Raw genomic sequence first — 19803 nt, 5'->3', positions numbered from 1 at the left:
AGACCAGGCTATGCGAGTCCCTGTCTTTAAAAAATACAGTTTTAATAGTTCATTTAAAAAGGGACTCTGTCAACCAATCTGTCAAGCAAACAGTACATTCTTGCTCATTCCATCTCTGAGGTGATAGGAGAAAGCCCATGTAACAGGGGAATTGCACAGTTCGATGGTTTCAGGTGTCACGTTACTATCCAATGACTTTCTGTGAGGTATGATAAATTCATATATATATATTTTAAAACTCTACTGAGAAGATTATCACAGATTATACGATTGCCTCAACTTCTCTATTGAATTTGAAACATTGCAGGGCATAAGAAAAATCATCTAGTTAGACCTGCCAGAAGTATTCCTGTTTTGTCCTGATGCTGGCCAGAGGTAGTGCTTGCCCCATTATTCTTTGGGGTCACAAGATGGCTCTCTCAGTACTCAGCTCTGAAGGCCTGTTGCAGATGCTTTTGCTGATTATCTAGTTAAACTTAGACTTTATGGTTTTTGGACTTGATTCTGCATCTTCTAACCCTGTGAAGAGAATGCTAGCAAGACTAATTGACCATCAGATTGGGAAAGATCAAGAAAACATTCAAGGATGTACTTCTCATAGCCATGGTTTGCAGCACAGAGCTTCTCTTCTTAGAAATAACAGGTTAATTTATGGCCGGTTATCAGGGCTAAGTTCAATCTCAGATCATACAACATGCACTCTTTCTGCTCTATATCTACTCCTAGGACCATCTTTGATTTTGATAGAGGGGTTTACAATGAATTCCAAAGTGAAACAGGGTTTCTAATTTTTGTTTACTTTTGTCATTAAACATATTTTCTTTGTTTTCGAGATGTCTGGAAGGTTAAGCAGGTAAGAATTGTGCACAATAGATAGGATTATGATACAGTAAAAGGGCCGACATTGAAATCAAGAAATGTTCAACCTCTTATCCCATCACACACATCCTGAGGCATCCACGTTGCTTCTTTTAATGTTGGTTAGGTCAGGATGTTTTAAAATAAGTTTTGCCTATTATATAGGTTGGTTGAAAATATTAAATTATCCTTTTTGTGTGAAAAAATATGTGTAAAATGTTTATGCAACAAACATTGATTACTAATAAGTACCAAATGTTTATACTAAAAACATTATTGATGCTATAATTTTAGTATCTTCAAATTTTATACTTCTTGGCTTCAATTATATGGAAGTCTTATTTCTATTGCCAGGCAAGAGTTCTTCATATCGCTGTTATATTGTGAGATGGAGAAGTAGTACATGCTGTTTGCTGGTGGAATGTCTTTCCTATCTTCATAATTCTCATTTTTCATTTATGGTTGGCTATTCCTTGCTTATGGTGTAGTCCATTGAAAATCCTCATATCATTGGTTCTTATCCTTCCTAATGCTATGATGTTTTGATATGAGAAACTCCCCATTGTTGTGGTGACCTCCAATCATAAAATTATTTCATTGCTACTTCATACTATAATTTTGCTACTGTTATGAATCATAACATAATTATCTGATATTAAGGATATCTGATGTGTGACCCTATGGAAGGGTTCTTTTACCCCCAAAGAGGTTGAGACCCACAGGTTGAGAGCTATGGATCTACATGAAAGTAGTCCCTGCTTCCCCATTTCAATAGCGTTTGTAAGGGCTTTGTTGTATTGTTTCTTGCTTTATGTCTCCTGGCAAATGTAAGGCAGTACCTACTGGACATTGTATATCTCTGTACCTTTCTTGCCCAGCACAGTAGTTTCAAAGCAATCATGTTGAGGGTTTTCTAAGAATACATTAATGAATAATTTCACCCAGTTTTCAAGCATGGTCATTAAAAGAGTTTCTACTGGACAAAATTTCACTCATCTTTCAGTGTTACTAATAATGTAGTGGAAACAAATGTTTTCTCTTAGGTTTTGTTAAAGTGTCTTTAGAACTTTCCATTCAAGAACATTCTATGACATAGAGCTTGTCTGTTATATATAATCCATAGAATGATGAATACAATATACAGGATTATGTGGATACATATTTTTTGGTGATGTTCGCTGCTGGATCTAGCCCTTTATGGTAATAAACAATATATCTTACAGTCCTGGAAGCAATATGCTTTTACTATTAAAAATGTATTACACAGCATTATAAATAAATCATTCATCATAAATTTAACAATTGAGAACTAGCATTGTATCAGCGTTGTAGCATTTGTGCTCTGAAGGAGCTAGCTACAGTATAAATTGCATTAATAAGATAAGGAAAACAGGCCTCTGTTTTTCTTATCCAACGTCACTGTAACACAGAGTGAGGTGCAGAGGCTTGCTGAGTGGGACTGCTATGTGCAGTTCTGTCTGTAAGGCCTGGAGTGCCAGATTCCCCAGGATTTGGGTCCTGTGTCTAGAGAAACATGTCTGCATAAGAAGACTTTTAATGGGTGTTTTAGAATGTTATTCTCATTAGGCTGGGCAGGCATTTCCATTTAAAAATCCAATTAGTATGAATAGACGATTGGTAGCAACCCCCTGGCTGCTACACTGAAAGTTTTCATTTACATTGCAGAGTGGAACTTTTTATGCACAGCTCACTGGGTTTACAGCACTCTGTAAGATTATAAAGCTATAGCTAGTTATTAATATACATGCAATTTGGAGAAGAATGACTTCTGGATTGCTCAGTTTTTTGAGAAGAGACAGAGTCTCTTAAGAGAAGATTTATTTAGTATTTAATATGCATGTGTGTGCCTGAATGGATGTGTGTACCTGAATGGATGTGTGTGGAATACATGGGTGTACGTGCTTCTGGAGGTCGGAAGAGTGTGTTGGATTCTCTGGAACATGACGTTCAGGTGGCCACAAGCTGTCTGACCTGGATGCTGGGAACCAAACCTGGGTCCTCTACAAAAGCATTAGATATTCTTTGCTGCTGAACCAGTTCTCTAGATTTTGAACTATAATCTTTGTTTTACAAACTAAAGTGAGAAAATATAGTTTTTTTTTAAAAGGCAGGTAAACTTCTGGATGCTTAATTTATATAGCATGATCATGAAAACAATGGCTTGAGTGCATTTCTCCATCCACCTCTCAGTGTGTAGCTCTTAATCACATGCCCTAAGTACTTTCCCATTTGGCAGATGATACCTTAGCATATTTCAGTGGAAATGGGTAGTACATCCAATATTTAATCATACAGAGAGCTGAAGTAAAGGACATAATTTCACCCGTAAGGAAGTTGTTTGTTGAAATCGCATCTTGAATTATTTTTCAAATGCATGGGCTTTTAAATTGCATGATCTTGGTTTGTTCTAATTATCGTGACATAAATGCAAGAATGTTTAACCTTTCTCTTTAAGCTTCTTACAGTGTCAGGAGAAAAAAAAAAACCCAGCACATTAAAAAAAAAATCTTATTTTAGAAGAAGAAAATTACAAATAAAGTATTTCCAAACCTTCAGTGTGTCTTCAGTTTAGCTATTGTTTTTGTTTTGTTCTTCCCTGCTTTAGGTAATCTTGGTGCTTAGATTTCAGTCCTGATACCTTAGCTTCTTCTCCATCTTCCTGGACCTGTAGTTACCCTGTTTTTAACTCTGGCTTCACATCATGTTGTGTGTAATGTTTCCCATTTCTAGCTACCCTCAGGACTCCCATGACTGTCCTTTTAGTGATGTGCTTTAACACTGATTTCTTATACAGTGAGTACTACAGAATCTGGAGCTAACTTCAGGGGTCTTTGCTTGACCTTCAGTGACCTTTCAGGGTATTCACTTGCTTTCCCTCCTTTCTTACTTTCCTAGATAAGAACCTTTGGTACTCCACCCCTTATCGTTGTGTTATCTATTTACCTTAACTTTTCTTTTATGTTTTGATAATTTGAATCCAGGGTCACTGTTGCTCCCTCCAACACTATTTCTGACTTATTTCTTGACAACTCAACATTCACTTGACTTCTTGTACCCACTTCTCCAATCAATTATATCCCATTTTTAAGCAACCTATTCTCATTGTTTGTCTTTTTTTAATATTTATTATTTATTAATTTTATTTTATTTTTTTTCCAGAGCTGAGGACCAAACCCAGGGCCTTGCTCTTGCTAAGCAAGCACTCTACCACTGAGCTAAATCCCCAACCCCTTCTCATCATTTTTAAACCTGTTTAAGACCTAATAAGGCATTTTATTATGGACTTAAAACTCTAGTCACGTCAGTTATGATGGCATGGCAATTGAGATGTGATGTGAAACCTGTATTAACATAGATGAGTCCTTCATGTCAGGACCTCATTCTTTCACAAAATTCCTTGAACAAGAAGACCATTTCTCATATGAAACTCGCTGTCTTTTGCTACCTCTTATTTTCTCTGTCTGATAGATGGCTGAAACGCCATGCTCAATCACAGTCATTCCCTTTGTACATCCCACATCCTCATGTTGTTTTCATACTTACTTGGGGAAAGAAGACTAATCGAGTCTAACTCTTTTTTTCTTTGCTGCAGTATGGAAATTAAACATGGTTAGAGAGAACATCTAGTGGGAACCGATGTTGTTAATTGGACCTCTAGTGCTGGCCCTCCTCATTGCTTTAGTTCATTCCCTTGCCAGTTTTTCTCTTCTCAGCTCTTCTTTAGAACGTCTCCTATTTGAATCTGTGAAATTTTCTTTCACTTAGGAATTTATAGCAATCAGATCACTTTATCACCTAGGCTTCCATGTCAGCTTTTCTTGTTTTTCTTAATGACTGCAGGAAGAATGATAAAATTCTTCCTCACCTTTTTTCATTCATTTATATCAGTCTCAAAAGGCATCACTATTTCTTCCATTAAACACCAACTAACCAACAATTGTTCAGTTCTTACTTATTGCTCAGCCGTTTTCTTGTATATGTTTTTACAATATCCATGCTGGTCTTTGTATTTTTTGAAAAAAATTCCAGCTGAATTAATGAATCCCAGAGTTTTTAAATTTTCTCCAGATTGCTAATACCAGGGAGTGAGCTCAGCCTTCATATCTATGAGCAACTCTTCACTCCAGTCTTCTTAAAGTGTATTGTAAATTTCAGGGTGGAGAGATGGCTCAATAGTTAAGGGGTCTTCTTCATCTTGTAGAAGACACAAGTTTGCATCACAGCATCTACATGGTGGCTCACAACCATCTGTCAGTACCATTCCAGAGGATCCCATGCGTTCTTCTGACCTCTGCAGGCACCAGGCATTCATAGAGTGCACCTGCATATGTGCAGGCAAATATTCATAGACATAAAATAAAATGAGTAAATTAAAAAATAAAAATTAAATGTATATTTTTATTAATTTTATCTTATAGGGAAATACATCTGAATTTCTTCTGTTCCTTATTGGATATTTTTCTTCTGCCTTTTCTTTTCTAATTTATTTTTGTAACCCAGGTATGTGTGTCTTTGATAATTCCGTCTAATATTATGGCTTTGAGGCAAGTCTGGGGAAGCTGTCTGACAAGAAGTGTTTGGGGAAGGAGAGTTAAGCATTTTAAGAATGATAATGTTAATGATATGTCTTTATTCTAAGCACCTCTACGGTTTACTTTCTTTAATCAAGCTTAGATGTTGGGATTTGCTTATTTGACTCACTGACGGCTTTCAGCTTTGTGTCCTGTGCTTGATGTGAAGCTGAGATAAAAAAAGATCCTCAACTGGTGATGCCCAACCTTCACCGAGGGATCAGAACTGCTGTGAATATGGATTGCTCGATGAAAACACATTCTATACTGTATCCACAACTGCTGCTGAAGTCATCCATGGCCAACCTCAGAGACCTCCAGATCACTTTTTTAAATCTTCTCATGTAACCTTGGAAATGGGTCTCTATGTGAGGTTTGTGATTCTAGGCTTAGAAATCGTACCGTTAAGGTTGGAACCACCAGCTGAACACAAATATTCCATGTCCATTTTAAACTATATAAGCAGGCAGCTTTAAAAGCTTTAGGCTTAGTTTGGGAGATTTTTTTTCCCTGTACATTTCCACCTGTTAGGACAAGTGGCCTCTTTTGTGTTTTCTCTTTTCTTACTGTTGTCTTTCTCAAGGGTCGGGCTGGGCAACCCGTTTTCACAATGAACAGGCAAGTACCTGACATCAGGCAGGTGGCTGAAAAGTTTCAGCATGCCAATGAAGGCAAAGGGTCCTGCTATGGAGAGCGAAGGGCTCTAATACCCCAATTCTGCATACTGTAGTGTTAGAAGGCTGCAGAATAGTCAAAGGAAGAAAACAAGGGAAGAAAAGATGAAGAAACAGAGGCTGTGGACACCTGAGGATTGCAGCAGAGACTCTGAAGATTTTGAATTAAGGGCACTAGAAAAATCTGAGAGAACTGCTGAGGGTTAAACTGCTTAAAGCCTCAACCCGTACAGGTCAGGTGTTGTAGCTGCAGCTGCTAGGTTTTGCACTTGTAGCCTCTCCTTTAAGTGCCTACAGCAATAAGCCCCAGCTTTGAAGCTTCTGATTGTCATAGCTTAGAGGTGTAAGCCCTGCAGGAACGCATCTGTGGTTCTCTCCTGTGCTCAGGGCCATCACTGGTGTCCCTTGACTATCTGTAACTTCTAGCTTACAGAGCAAATAAACTCCTAGCCAGGTGTTTGTGACAGCTTTAAATATCACACAACATTAAAAAGGACCAAATTTCTATCTTCAACCAAATGCAATTTTCCCTCTAGATTCCTACATTTAAGAAAATATTTGCTTATTTTCTGTGTGTGTATGTAGTGTTTGTTTGTGTGTATGTGCATGTGCATATGCACACATGGAGGTACATGCATGTTGTGGTTGTCCTGTGGTGGTCAGAGGAAAATCTGAGGGGGTCAATTCGTCCCTCCCACTTTGCAGGTCCTGGGAGAAGTACCCTTATCCATTGAGCCTTCCTCCAGACCTTGTAAAATTCTGATAGGAAATTCTCACTTAGATACCCAAAAGACAGCTTAAAGTCTTCATATCCAAAGGAGAACTCTTTGTCCTCTTCAGACTGACAGACTTGTCTCATAATCTTTAACTCTTCTGTTAATGGCAACTTGAATTTCTTAGACCATGTAGTCATGCTTAATTTCTTGGATTTTCTGACACATGTTTATTTCACCCTACCGTATATAAAATTCACAACCTATCCTATAGTACGTTCTTAGGCGACCTCTATGCGATGCAGAAACATATAGAAATCAGTGTTATAAAGCACATTTCTTACGCTGTGAGGTACATTGTTCGATATTGTTCGGTGCTCAAGATGGAACCCTTCGCCTTGTGTATGCTAGAAAAGTGCTTTGTCACTGAGCTAAAGCCCCACACCTTAAAAAATTTATTATTATTATTATTGTTAATTGAGACATTGTCATACTAAATGGGTTAGGCTGGCTTTTTGTCATAGTTAGCTTCATCTATGGACTTGACCCAGACCTAGGGTCACCTGGGAAGAGGGAAGCACAACTGCAGAATTATGTTGATCACATTACTGTGTGGCATTTTGTTTTAATTGCCAATTGATGTACAAGAATCCTGCCCACCCCGGGCAAAAGAATGCCATGGTGTTCATGTACAGGTGAGGGGGCAAATTTGGGCATCATTTCTCATCTTCACGGTTTCTCCTGTGTTACACAGACCAGAGAAGCTGGCCCATGAACTTCTGAGTGGTTCTTCTGTTTGTTTCCCATCTCACCTTAGAAGTGCTGGATTACAGATATATGCCACTACATCTGGCATCTTATGTGGGTTTGGGGTATCAAACTCAAATCATTAGGTTTGCATAGCAAGTGTCATACCAGAGGAGCTGTTTTCCATATGATGTAGTGTGCTCATTGCGTTTGGCCTCCTTCCTCAAAATATATAAATTAGCCAAATATTGCTTTCACTCTTCACTATAATTTCTGTACTATAACTTTGTGTTTCCTCTGAAAGTTGGCTCATGATGGCTTCTTTTCCTAAATTAACATCACAAATCAGATCATTGATTAGCGCTTTTTCTCAATTTTTATAATGATTATGTGAGCCAAGTTCAGAAGAGAAAAAAGAAAATCACTCTTATGCAAAAAACCTGTAGATCATAGAAATGCATACAATAAAACACTGAAATTTTCCACATAGTGAAAGGATGAAAGTTTTACACTTTACAAAAACATTAAAGTAAATGCTTTGGGGAAGAATTATTTCAGGCATTTCCAATGGACACTTTTATGAGATACTGTTGATCAAGGTTTCAATCGAGTAGTTTCATTTCCTGCAATACTTCTTTTTAAAGTACTAAGTAGCAATGGTAATTCTTATTTCATCATGCCTGTCACAGGCAACAAGGGATAATTCATATAGTTTCATAATAAATTATTAATAAAATTTTATTATTAATAAAAATAAAAAATTAATAATATTTATTATTAAATGTCAATAATTATTATTGAGGGAACATATGCAACAACTCTGTTTAAGTATTGCTGCTATGTGAGCAGTACTCTGTCCAGGGATCAGCCCAGTGTAAGAGAAACATATGAAGGTTATATACCAGGGTCAACAAAATCTTCCTCATCAGCTCTTCTCCTTCCTCTCTCTACCATCCACTCCTCTCTTTTCTCTCCCTGACTCTTTAAACTCGCTCCCTCCTTTCCTGTAATGATAGTGTTTCCAATGCATGGTTTCTGTTCTCTTGAATTTAAGGTAGGATATGATTACACACATAAAAAGTTAACAAATATTCAGTAACGTCCATTGAAAATTTGTAAGTGAATAACAGCAGAGTTAGCATGTAGCTTATATCAAGAAGTTTCTAACCAATATAAGTGATATTAATTTTTTCTTCTTATGGGCTTAGATCAATGAATACCTAAATATAACTCATAAATAAAGACAAGAGCAATCACAGGCCATTTAGGCATTCGACAGAGCTGTAAGCTGAGGTATAATGTGGTGGCTCATTTCTTCTATTTTGGTCTTTTCTTTGGCCCCTGATAATAAGGCTAAAAAAGACTAATGTAATTGGGATTGATTACTCAGTTAAATGTGTATCAGATACTCCGTGTTACAGCTCAGGTATTGGAAAAAAAACTAACAAGCCCCAGTCTCTCCACATATAAATCCTAACAACACACACCCAATAACACACATCCATTTATCCTTCAGTCGAAGACAAACATGTTATCCTCCCGCTTTTTCATTTGCAATTAAATAATACCACATCCTGTTTTGTGAATCTCCATGGTATAGTAACGGGATTCCGGGTAGAGTTTGGGCTGTTCTGTAATCATATTAACTGAGTGCTGAGGTTGACACACACGCATTTTGGTTGCCTGAATGGTGCAGCCCACACCATTCCATCTACCTCTCAACACGTCTAATGCCACAGGGTGGGGTGGGGGGACAGGTAGGCCCCCTGCGTTGTTTCAGTGCCACCACTCCAGTCACTGGCTGCTGGACACCGAGCAGATAAAACCCTCTCCCAGAAAATGTTTCGCAATCATTAACTTCACTATATTTACTTATCATTTATTTGTTTACTGTATATATGTGTGTGTGTGAGGGTGCACGTGGAGGTGAGGGGACAGCTTGAAAGAGCCAGTTATTTTCTTCTACAGTGTCAGTTCTGGGGGAGCAGTGCGGTTCTCAGGCTTGGTGGCCTGCAAGTGCCTTCATCCACTGGGTCACCTTGACAGTTCCCTAGATCTTATTTTGGAGTCTACCTTATCAATATTCAAAACACATGGCAACATTCACGTGATAATTGCACAATTACTCTTGCTGAGAAGTTTGTATACACTTCAAGGTTTTCACTAATGTGCTACAGAAATCTGTTTGCGTCGTCTTGCTGGTTCACAATTTTTAATTTAAAAGAGATAACACTTCAGTATAGGTTTATTGACAGAATAATGTAAAATAATGTCCTAGTACTTTCTAAAGTCCAAACCAAATGCTAACATCTAATGAACACATGCATTTTAGTAAATAGAATTATATAGCTAACTTTCTGTTTAGAAAGAATTTTATGCTTCCTTTGATCTTATCAGTACTTAACTACATGAAACGATTTAGAAAAGGTAGACATTTCTTGCAGCACCTAAACAGGTATGTCTATGATTATAACAAGGTGCACTTTGTTATTTCTGTGTGAGAAATTCTTAATCGTTCCAAAGAAAATAGCTTTTCAGTTTTTACTATGTGTGCTCAATAATTGTAAGAATATATGAACTAATCAGAAAGGAATAACATAAAACTTTGTAATAAGCTGGTTCAGTGTATTAGCATAGCAAGGTCACCCAGTTTTTATTTTCCCTTAAAATTTTGTCAAATTAAATTTTAACTAACTCTTTTTTTCTCTATCTCCATAAAGCTAATATTTCATTCCACATATGTGTGGTACACTGGGGTTATACATAAATGTAGGTGGGAAATATGGTAAACTTAGAATTGAGATTTCTGAGAAAAAAAAACATTATTATTAACATCTGAACAAAGACATAAAGCTAAAGAAAATCAATACCCACCTATTCTAAGAACCGAACGTTATTATCAGTATTAATCAAATCCTTCATGCTCTGGGCAAACTTTCCCACTGGATGTGCTCAGAAGGAAGTGACTGAGCACCTGTCCCTGAGGGAAGGAAGAGGGTCAAAATAGTGCTTTTGGTACACAAAGTCTGCAGACTCCTCATGCTCCTGAAGGATTTGCACTTTTGGTCATCACTGCTCACCAGTTTCCTTCACCATAGTCTTTCTTAGTATGACCTTCCAACCTGAGAGAGAAACAGAGGAAGTGATGGAGATGGTTTGGCTGTTTGTAAGCATATCGGGCCAGGTATAACAGCAGAGGGGAAATAGTCACATTCACCCCTCACAAGTTTCTGTTCAAACACCTTTTCCTCTGTGTTCAGTAAAGAACTTCTTGGTTTATTCCAGAACCTACCAGAGCAGATTCTCAAATAGGTGAAACAGGAAAGACAATGTTATTGCCTGCCTGGGTGTTCAACCTTATGAGGTCGGGACATCACTTCATGACCTACTATGTTCATGCTGAAGAACTGAATAATTGAGTTACAAATATTTCACAACGATTCAAAAATTGAAATTACAGCTTTATAAGTTGGATCACACTCATAATTGTCCTTGTCTATGGGGTGGATGTTGGGCATTTCTAGTAATGAACTTACGTTCCACAGTTGAACTTATGTTCCATAGTGAACTCTTATATAAAAGAACTGTGTCACAGTAATAAAAAATTCTGAATTTTAAATACTAGGTAACTTAGACAAATATTTATATTTTAACACATGAATAAAACAGAGTTAAGTATTGACAATTAACAGATCTCTAGGACTTTCAATTCAAGGTCCAGTGAGATTCTATTTTTTTATGTACAGGCATTCAAAAATATATTTAGAACAGCAAAAATCAGTTATAAATCCAAACTACACATATACTCATTTATAAGGACTATCTTTCTTCATATGTATAACAATTCTTCCATTGGCTTAGTATGAATAACTTGGAAAGCTACAGTATCACAGCAGCAGAAAATCTAAACTTTATACATTAGCAATGAATTGATTTTGTACAGGCTACAGTCAAATATTCCTGGCTGGGATGTCAGTTAAGAAAAGGAATAGCTCATATTCATCCTTTGCTTTATATAATATAATATATATTATATAATATATTATACTCTTCAGATAGTCTACAAACTTGAGTGAAAAAAAAGGAAGGAGAGAAGGAAGAATGGATATGGATTTAGTGATTGGTATTATGTGCTAATGCTTTTGGTGTTGCTCCTGTTAACAACTTTGCCAACCAGAGTAATGTTTTTTCTCTGGAAATGCTGTTTAAAGTTTGCTTTTACAAGTCAGGCTTTCACACAAATCATAGCTAAGGTAATAGTGTACTTCGACAGCATTTATAAAGAGGTGCTCACTCTGGTTATGTAATGTATATCCATCCTGGTTAGAATTAACTGACTTCTAAGGAAAGCATTGTAATCAATCTTCCTATACTTTGGACTTCCATTATAATTAACTCCTATGGGCTCAGATGAATGCACAGCCTTCATTGTACCATGTTCTTATTTTTCCTTTGTTATCCTTTCCTGTCAGCAAATCAGAGCATTATATGTGTGTTTGAAATACGGTTATCGTGTCTAAGACCATCTTCTGAAAACAGTGAAACTTTGAAAAACCAAATATATTGGAAATAGTGTGTGGGTAGAAGGTGGTAATATTTGATTGTAGCTTTATGTGCCGCTCTGAGGCAAGAAAAATAATTTGCTCCCTTGTGCTATCCCAGTAAAGATTGATTAAGACAAAAATTATTTATTCCTTTTTGTCACCATACTTTCTGTGCAGTTATGAAGAGGGTGGCTTTTGTTTACTTCTACTTTTTAGATCAGACTCCGTTAGATTACTACAGGAAAGACCAGTATTCTTCAGAAAACACCAGACTCATCTTGGGTAAATGACACTAGTTCTGTATGGCGCCCTCACAGTCTTTCCTCATTTTAGATACTTGTTACCCGATCCTTGAGCATCTCACCCAGGGAGGAGATCTCTGGGCAAGGAGATCTCACTTTGTGCTACCAAGGCCCCTCTTAGTCAGGAAATTTTCTTTGGATATTCAGTAGTTGTGACATATTGTCAATTTTGATTCACTCCTTGTAATAGTTCATGGTTTGCTTACGGTTCTGAACTAATACAAACAGTGAACTGTTCAGTAGGTTTTAAGTACTAGTTGATTTGAACAAAATGTTCGTTACTCATTCACTTATTCATTTACATGTGTGTGTGTGTTCAATCATTGAAAAATGCATTATGGATTTAACTGTTGGGGGGAGTTTCTGATTGGGGCATGAAGGAAAACAGAAGGGAAGAAATAATGCCACTCTCAGCCAATGATCCATATAAACAGAGGCATGAGAAGCTTATTGTTATTCAGAGAAACATTTTTTTTTTTTTTTTTTTGCAGGAGCTTTACTGCTATGCAGGCCAGCTGTCCTAGGAGCCATTTCCCCTTGGTGATAAAAGAGGAACATAAAAATATTCATGCCTCCACTCATTTAAAAAATTTATGGAGTGCCTCATATTTCAGGCATGGTGCTTGGCATTTGGGGAATTATTAATGAATGAAACTCATTAATTACTACTGTTAAAAGCTGGCCTGCATCTCCGAGGAACTGTGAAGTAGAAAACAATATTTTCGAGCCTAGTGTGGTGGTGCATACCTACAACCCCAGCTCTTGGTGGGACGAGAAGGTCAAGGGCAGCCTCCGCTAAGTAATGGATTCCAGGTTAGTGTTAGAGATATGAGACATGGTCACAAAACGGGGGGAAAATGCATTATTTTCACTGCGTAAATAGGAAAATTTAAATTTACTCACCGAAACAGAACATAACCACACAAAAACTTCCTACCAGTATCTGTACAAAATATGGCACGTTGGAAGCAATTTACAGTATGGTATGTCTGCGAGGGTCTGAGCCTCTTTGTGGTGCTTCATATTAGAAAACAAACAAGCTATTATGGGATGATAATATAATAAAATATAATAAGATAAAACAAAACCTGACACATTGAAATTGGCTAAAATCACAAACAGCACAGAAGAAAAATAATTCCAAAGAAGGCATAAGAAACAGAGATTCACTCATTTACACACCTAAGAATCCCATAAAAACAGCAGCCTGGAAGTTATATTATATATATAAAGGAACTATAGGGTTAAAAAAAGAGAAGAAAAACATATAAATAAAATAAAAATAAGATAAAACTTTAAAAAGATAATAAAGGCAGAGAGCCCTGCCATAGTGGACATTATGAGACCAGGACCAACAATGCAAATGATTTCATATTTTGTAGACCAATTACTGCTGGGCATTCAACTTACTCCTATGTTTATTTCCCCAGTGAGACTACCTAGGAGCAAACTAAGTCTTTATTTGCAAGTGGTTATCTATTGAAGATAGCTTCTGGACTATGGATGAGGGCATGTGTCCACATCTGCCTTCAGCTCTAGAACCCCATCTGGTGCAGGTCCTTGCAGATCTTACATGCTTCCTCGGTCACTGTGCATTGATCATGTTGACTTAGAGCGCTTTGTTCTTTTAATGTCCTCTGTCCCTAGCCATTTCACGACATCAAATGAAGATTTCAGTACCAGGACATGTAATTGAGTTGTTGGCCAAAGGTGAGCCATGAGGAATCCCAAATTAAGATGTTGCCAAAACTATAGGTTGCTCTCTACAAAGTGACAGCAAGTTCCCATTGCTGAAGGAAATACTTACGCAGTTCCTTGAAAATGGGGAAGTGGACCTGCTGTGCCCACAGAGAGTTCACCACTGTGTGCTACTGTCTTTGGTACAGGCAGTTGCTCTGTACACTCCCAAAGACTAACTATAAACACCAACCCAGCCACAAACCCTTTGGTATGCAGTGCTTCCCCGTGTAGAAGATAAGGCAGTGTAGCGGTGGCACTGTGATAAACAACCTGCCATCTTTGATTTGAATTAAGGCTGACTCCACGAGATAGAACTCATACCCAGTATGAGTAAGATGAGTGAGTAAGATGCTGAGATTGGATAGCCCACAGACCTGGAGGAAAACCAAATACTATTCCAAAAAGATAATATATATCTTATTCAAAAGCAACAGTAAAATGACTCCTAGTGACACTCCCCTATACTCACAGACTCGTGCGTTGCTCAGCCATCATCAGAGAAGCTTGCTGCTCCTCCTTGTGTAGCAGATGGGAATAAATACAAAGATTCACAGTCGGACATTCAGAGAGACCTTGGAACACACAGGCCTCAATGTTGTAGAACTCTCAGCTCCTTCTCCAGCACCATATCCTCTTGGATGCCACCATGCTTCCCACCATGATTGTAATGGACTAAACCTTTGAAACTGTAAACCGGCCAACACTAAATATTTGCCTTTGTAAGAGTCACCTTGGTCAAGTGTCTCTTCACAGCAATAAAATCCAAAACAGATGACCCAGAAACACACAAAATCAAACAGGCAGGAATCCCATAAACACACAAAACCAGGAGCCATAATATATACAGGAAGGAACTGTGTGTAAGAAGCAAAAAGGGAAGAGAAAAAAAAAATCACTGACAAATATTATGAGATAAAAAAAAACTCCAAAGACACTTTTCAGTTTGTTTTCTGTTTGCCATCTATGGCTGGGCATGGAGCTTGCCTGGAAGAGTGGTTTGCATCAGTGAGATTTCACTGGAGAAAGCCAGTATATAACTTCTGGGTTAGGGGATGCTGGCATGTGTCTACTTCTCTCGGTTCTGAGAGCTGGTCTGGTGCAGACCTGTACAGGCCTGTAACTGCCACAGTCTCTAAGTTCGTATGGGCATCAGTCCTACTGTGTTTGGTAGGTCCTAGGTGTCCTCAATGCCCTCTGACTCTCGCAATCCTTCTGTCTTCTCTTCTGCAGGGTTCTCTGAGTCCTGAAGAAATACTTTTTTTTGAGGGGGGAAGGGGATATTCCATTTAGGGTTGAGTGTTCTAAGGTTTCTCATTCTCTGCACATTGTTTGGCTGTGGGGTCTCTGTGTTTGTTCTCATCCACTACAGGAGGAAGCTTCTGCGATGATGGCTGAGCAAGGTACTGATCTGTGACTATAGCAGAATGCCATAAGTAGTCATTTTACTGCTATGTTTCTTTAGAAGAACAATAGCATTTGATTTTGCACTAACCCTCAGCTATCTAATCTCAGGATCTTAGCTATCCTAGCAATTTTGGGCTTGGTTTCTATCTCATGGAGTGGGCTTTAATTGTAATCAGATACTGGTTGGTTACCCCCAAAGCTTTATGCTGCTATTGTACTAGAACAGATTGCAAGAAGGTTATCACTGTAGATGAAAGGTTTTGTAGACAGGTTGATGTTTACCTTTCTCTTTCAGCTCCATGAAGAGTTACTGTCCCACACCATGGACACTAGTCCCTAGCAGTGAAGGCTCTAGGTAGGTAGCAGCTTGACTTTTCCATTTTCATTTTTTTTATTAATTACACTTTATTCACTTTGTATCCCCATAAGCCCCTCCCTCTTCCCATCCTGATCCCACCCTCCCACCCCCTTCTTCACACATGCCCCTTCCCAAGTCCACTGATAGGGGAGCTCCTCCTCTCCTTCCTTCTGATCTTAGTCTATCAGATCTCATCAGGGGTGGCTGCATTGTCATCTTCTGTGGCCTGGTAAGGCTGCTCTACCCTCAGGTGGAGGTGATCAAAGAGCAGGCCAATCAGTTCATGTCAGAGGCAGTCCCTCTTCCCATTACTATGTAACCCACTTGGACACTAAACTGCCATAGGCTACATCTGTGCAGGGGTTCTAGATGATCTCCATGCATGGTACTTGGTTGGAGTATGAGTCTCTGGGAAAACACCTGTGTTCAAATTTCTGGTTCTGTTGCTCTCCTTGTGGAGTTCCTGTCCTCTCCAGATCTTACTATTTCCCACTTCTTACATAAGATTCCATGCACACTGCTCAACAGTTGGCCATCTGGTACTTTCTCAGACAACTAGGAAGAGCGCTTCCTCAAGATCCAGCCATATCACTCCTAGGCCTATATCCAAAAGAGGCTCAAGTACACAATAAAGACATTTGCTCAACCATGTTTGTAGCAGCTTTATTTGTAATAGCCAGAAGCTGGAAACAGCCCAGATGCCCCTCAACTGAAGAATGGATGCAGAAATTGTGGTACATCTACACAGTGGAATACTACTCAGGATTGAAAAAAAAGGAAATCATGAAATTTGCAGGTAAATGGTGGGACCTGGAAAGGATCATCATGAGTGAGCTGTCCCAGAAGCAGAAAGACACACATGGTATATACTCACTCATATAGATTGTAATATAGGATAAACCTACTAAAATCTGTACATCTAAAGAAACTAATCAAGAGAGAGGACCCTGACTAAAATGCTCAATCCCCATCCTGAAAGGCAAAGAGGATGGACATCAGAAGAAGAAGAAAACAGGAAACAAGCTAGAAACCCGCCATGGAGGACCTCTGAAAGGCTCTGCCCTGCAGACTATCAAAGCAGATGCTGAGACTTTTCCATTTTCAAAGATTTGTGTTGGTGTTGTCTACAGCAACAGGGGCTTACTCCAGTTTTTAGAGATCAAAAAGTAATCTTGTTAACTGAATAGGTTTTTTTTCTCTTTTTTTTAACTCTTTATTAATTACACTTTATTCACTTTGTATTCCTCCCCCCCCCCGTGGTTCTCTCCCTCCTCCCATCCCAATCCTTCCCTTCCTCCACCCTCTGCATGCATGCCCCTTCTCAAGTCCACTGATAAGGGAGGTCTTCTTTTCCTTCCTTCTGATCCTAAACAATTAGGTCTCATCAGGAGTGGCTGCATTTTCTTCTTCTGTGGCCTGGTAATGCTGCTTCCCCCTCAGGGGGAGGTAATTAAAGAGCAGGCCAATCAGTTCATGTCAGAGACAGTCCCTGTTCCTATTACAGTGGAACCCACTTGGATACTGAACTGCCATTGGTTACATCTGTGCAGGAGTCTTAGGTTATCTCCATGCATGTGTGTGTGTGTGTGTGTGTGTTGTTGTTGTTGTTTTGTTTTTGAGTTTCCATTGTGCCCCTTTGACAAACAACTCAATTAGATGTAACCCATTCCCGGTACTGGAAGTATCATTTGGAGATGAGAGATGTCCAGTTGGAGCTCTGTTTCCTCTGTAATTTGTTGATTTCATTTAGATTTCCATTGTAACTGTATATGATTTAGGAAGCTTCTAGGGTATTAGGTTTCCATATGACCCTGGAAATGGGCCGTAGTTTTAGCTGTCTCTTTCCAGATTCCCCTTTCTTTCCCCTCTTCCCTTGCTGTCTCCATTTAACATGCCCATTCTAGTCCCATCAACCTTTGCCCAATGATAGCCATCTATTCTACGTCCCATTTCTAGAGAGATCTATCCCTCCACTCTAGTTGCTTACTCTATATGAAATATCTGCAGTTATACAGATTATAGTTTCCTTATCAAATACTTAACAGTGAACATGCACATTTAAGAGAACACATCATATTTTTCTTTATGGGCCTGAATTACCTCAGGATGATTTTTTTTTTTTTTTAGCTCTTCATTTTCCTCCAGTTTTCATTATTTTTTTAATGTCTGAGTAAAGCTCCACATATTCTTTTTCATTTATTGACAGACATGTGGGTTGTTGCCAACTTCTGGATATTATGAATAGAGCTGCAAAGTACATGGTTGAGTGTGTCTTTGTAGTAGGATAAAGAATCATTTGGGTATATGTCTGAGAGTGGTATACCTGGATCCCTTGGTAAATGTATTTCCAGCTTCCCGAAGAACTGCCGTAATAATTTCTGTAGTGACTGAAAGAGTTCTCACCAGCAATGGATGAGTGTTCTCCTTATTCCACATGCTTGCCAGCAGGAGCAGTCAGTTGTTATATTGATCTTAGCCATTCTAACAGGTGTAAGATGAAATATCAAAGTAGTTTTGATTTGCATCCCCTTGATGACTAAGGATGTTAAACATTTTTTTAGGTGCTTTTCAGCCATTGGTGTTTCCTTTTTAAAAGAGTTCTCTGTTTACATATGTACCACATTTTAACCTTGGGTTATTTTGTCTTCTTCACGTCTAGATTTTGAGTTCTTTATATAGTCTGGATATTGGCTCTCTACTGGATTTGTAGTTGGTAGAAATCTTCCCATTCTGTAGCCTCCTGCTTTGTCTGAATTATTATTATTATTTTTTTTACCACCTAGGATATTTTCAGGTTTTTTTTGTTTTGTTTTGTTTTGTTTTTTTGTGGTGCCATTTATTGTTATTCCTAGTGCCTGTGCTATTGGTGGTCTGTTAAGAAAATTCCCCACTTTCTCTTCTATCAGATTCAATGTAACTTGCCTTATTTTGAGTTCTTTGATGCATTTAAAAATTGACTTTTATGTAGGGCGATGAGTATAGAAGAATTTGCATTCTTCTCAGTATAGCCATCTAGTTTGACCAAGACTGTTTATTGAAGATACTGTCCTTTTTTACTGTGTATTTGTGGATACTTTGTCACAGGTTGGGTATACATAAGTATGTGGAGTTATGTCTGAGTCTTCAATTAGACTCTATTGATCAACATGTCTGTTAGCTCTTTAAATTATAGCCGACAAAGATCTTTTCACTTTCAACATATTATTTGCTCTGCTTTTAGGTGCCTGTAGCTGTACAGAAAGTTTTAACTTTTTGTATTCCCAAGTGTTGATTCTTGGGGCTAGATCTTGTGCTGTTGGATTTCTATTCATGAAGTTCTTGCATATTACCTCTGTCTTGTAGTGTATTTTTTGTTTTTTACAGTTGGGTTAGCATTTCAAATTTAAAATTAAGATTTTTGATTGACTTTTAGTCTTGATTGAACTAATTTTGTATGTGGTGAAATATATGTCTCTAACTTCATACTTCTGTAGGGAACATGCAGTTTTACCAGCACAATTTCTTGACTAGGTCGTGTTTTGCTAACTGCATTTTTTGACATTGTGGTCATAACAGAGGTTGCTACAACTTTGTCAGTTTATTTCCGGGTACTCCATGGGTCTTCCTATCTTTTTTCACCACTACTAGGCTTTCATTGTCTTTAGATGTCAGTGTCATAATTTGAGGTCAGATATTTATGGTATCACCAGATGTGTTCTTTCCCCTTAATTAGCTATGGCTATCCATGGTATTTTGTGATTTCATTCAAATTCTTGAATTATTATTATTTTTTTTAGTTCTATCATAAATGACATTGGAAATTTTGTAGAAATTGCACCAAATATGTAAATTAGTTTTAGTAACATATGTATATTTATGATATTAATTCTGC

The sequence above is a fragment of the Meriones unguiculatus genome, chromosome 21, assembly GCF_030254825.1.
Source record: "Meriones unguiculatus strain TT.TT164.6M chromosome 21, Bangor_MerUng_6.1, whole genome shotgun sequence".
In the NCBI taxonomy this organism is placed as follows: Eukaryota; Metazoa; Chordata; class Mammalia; order Rodentia; family Muridae; genus Meriones; species Meriones unguiculatus.
Note: the sequence above shows the minus strand (reverse complement) of the source record.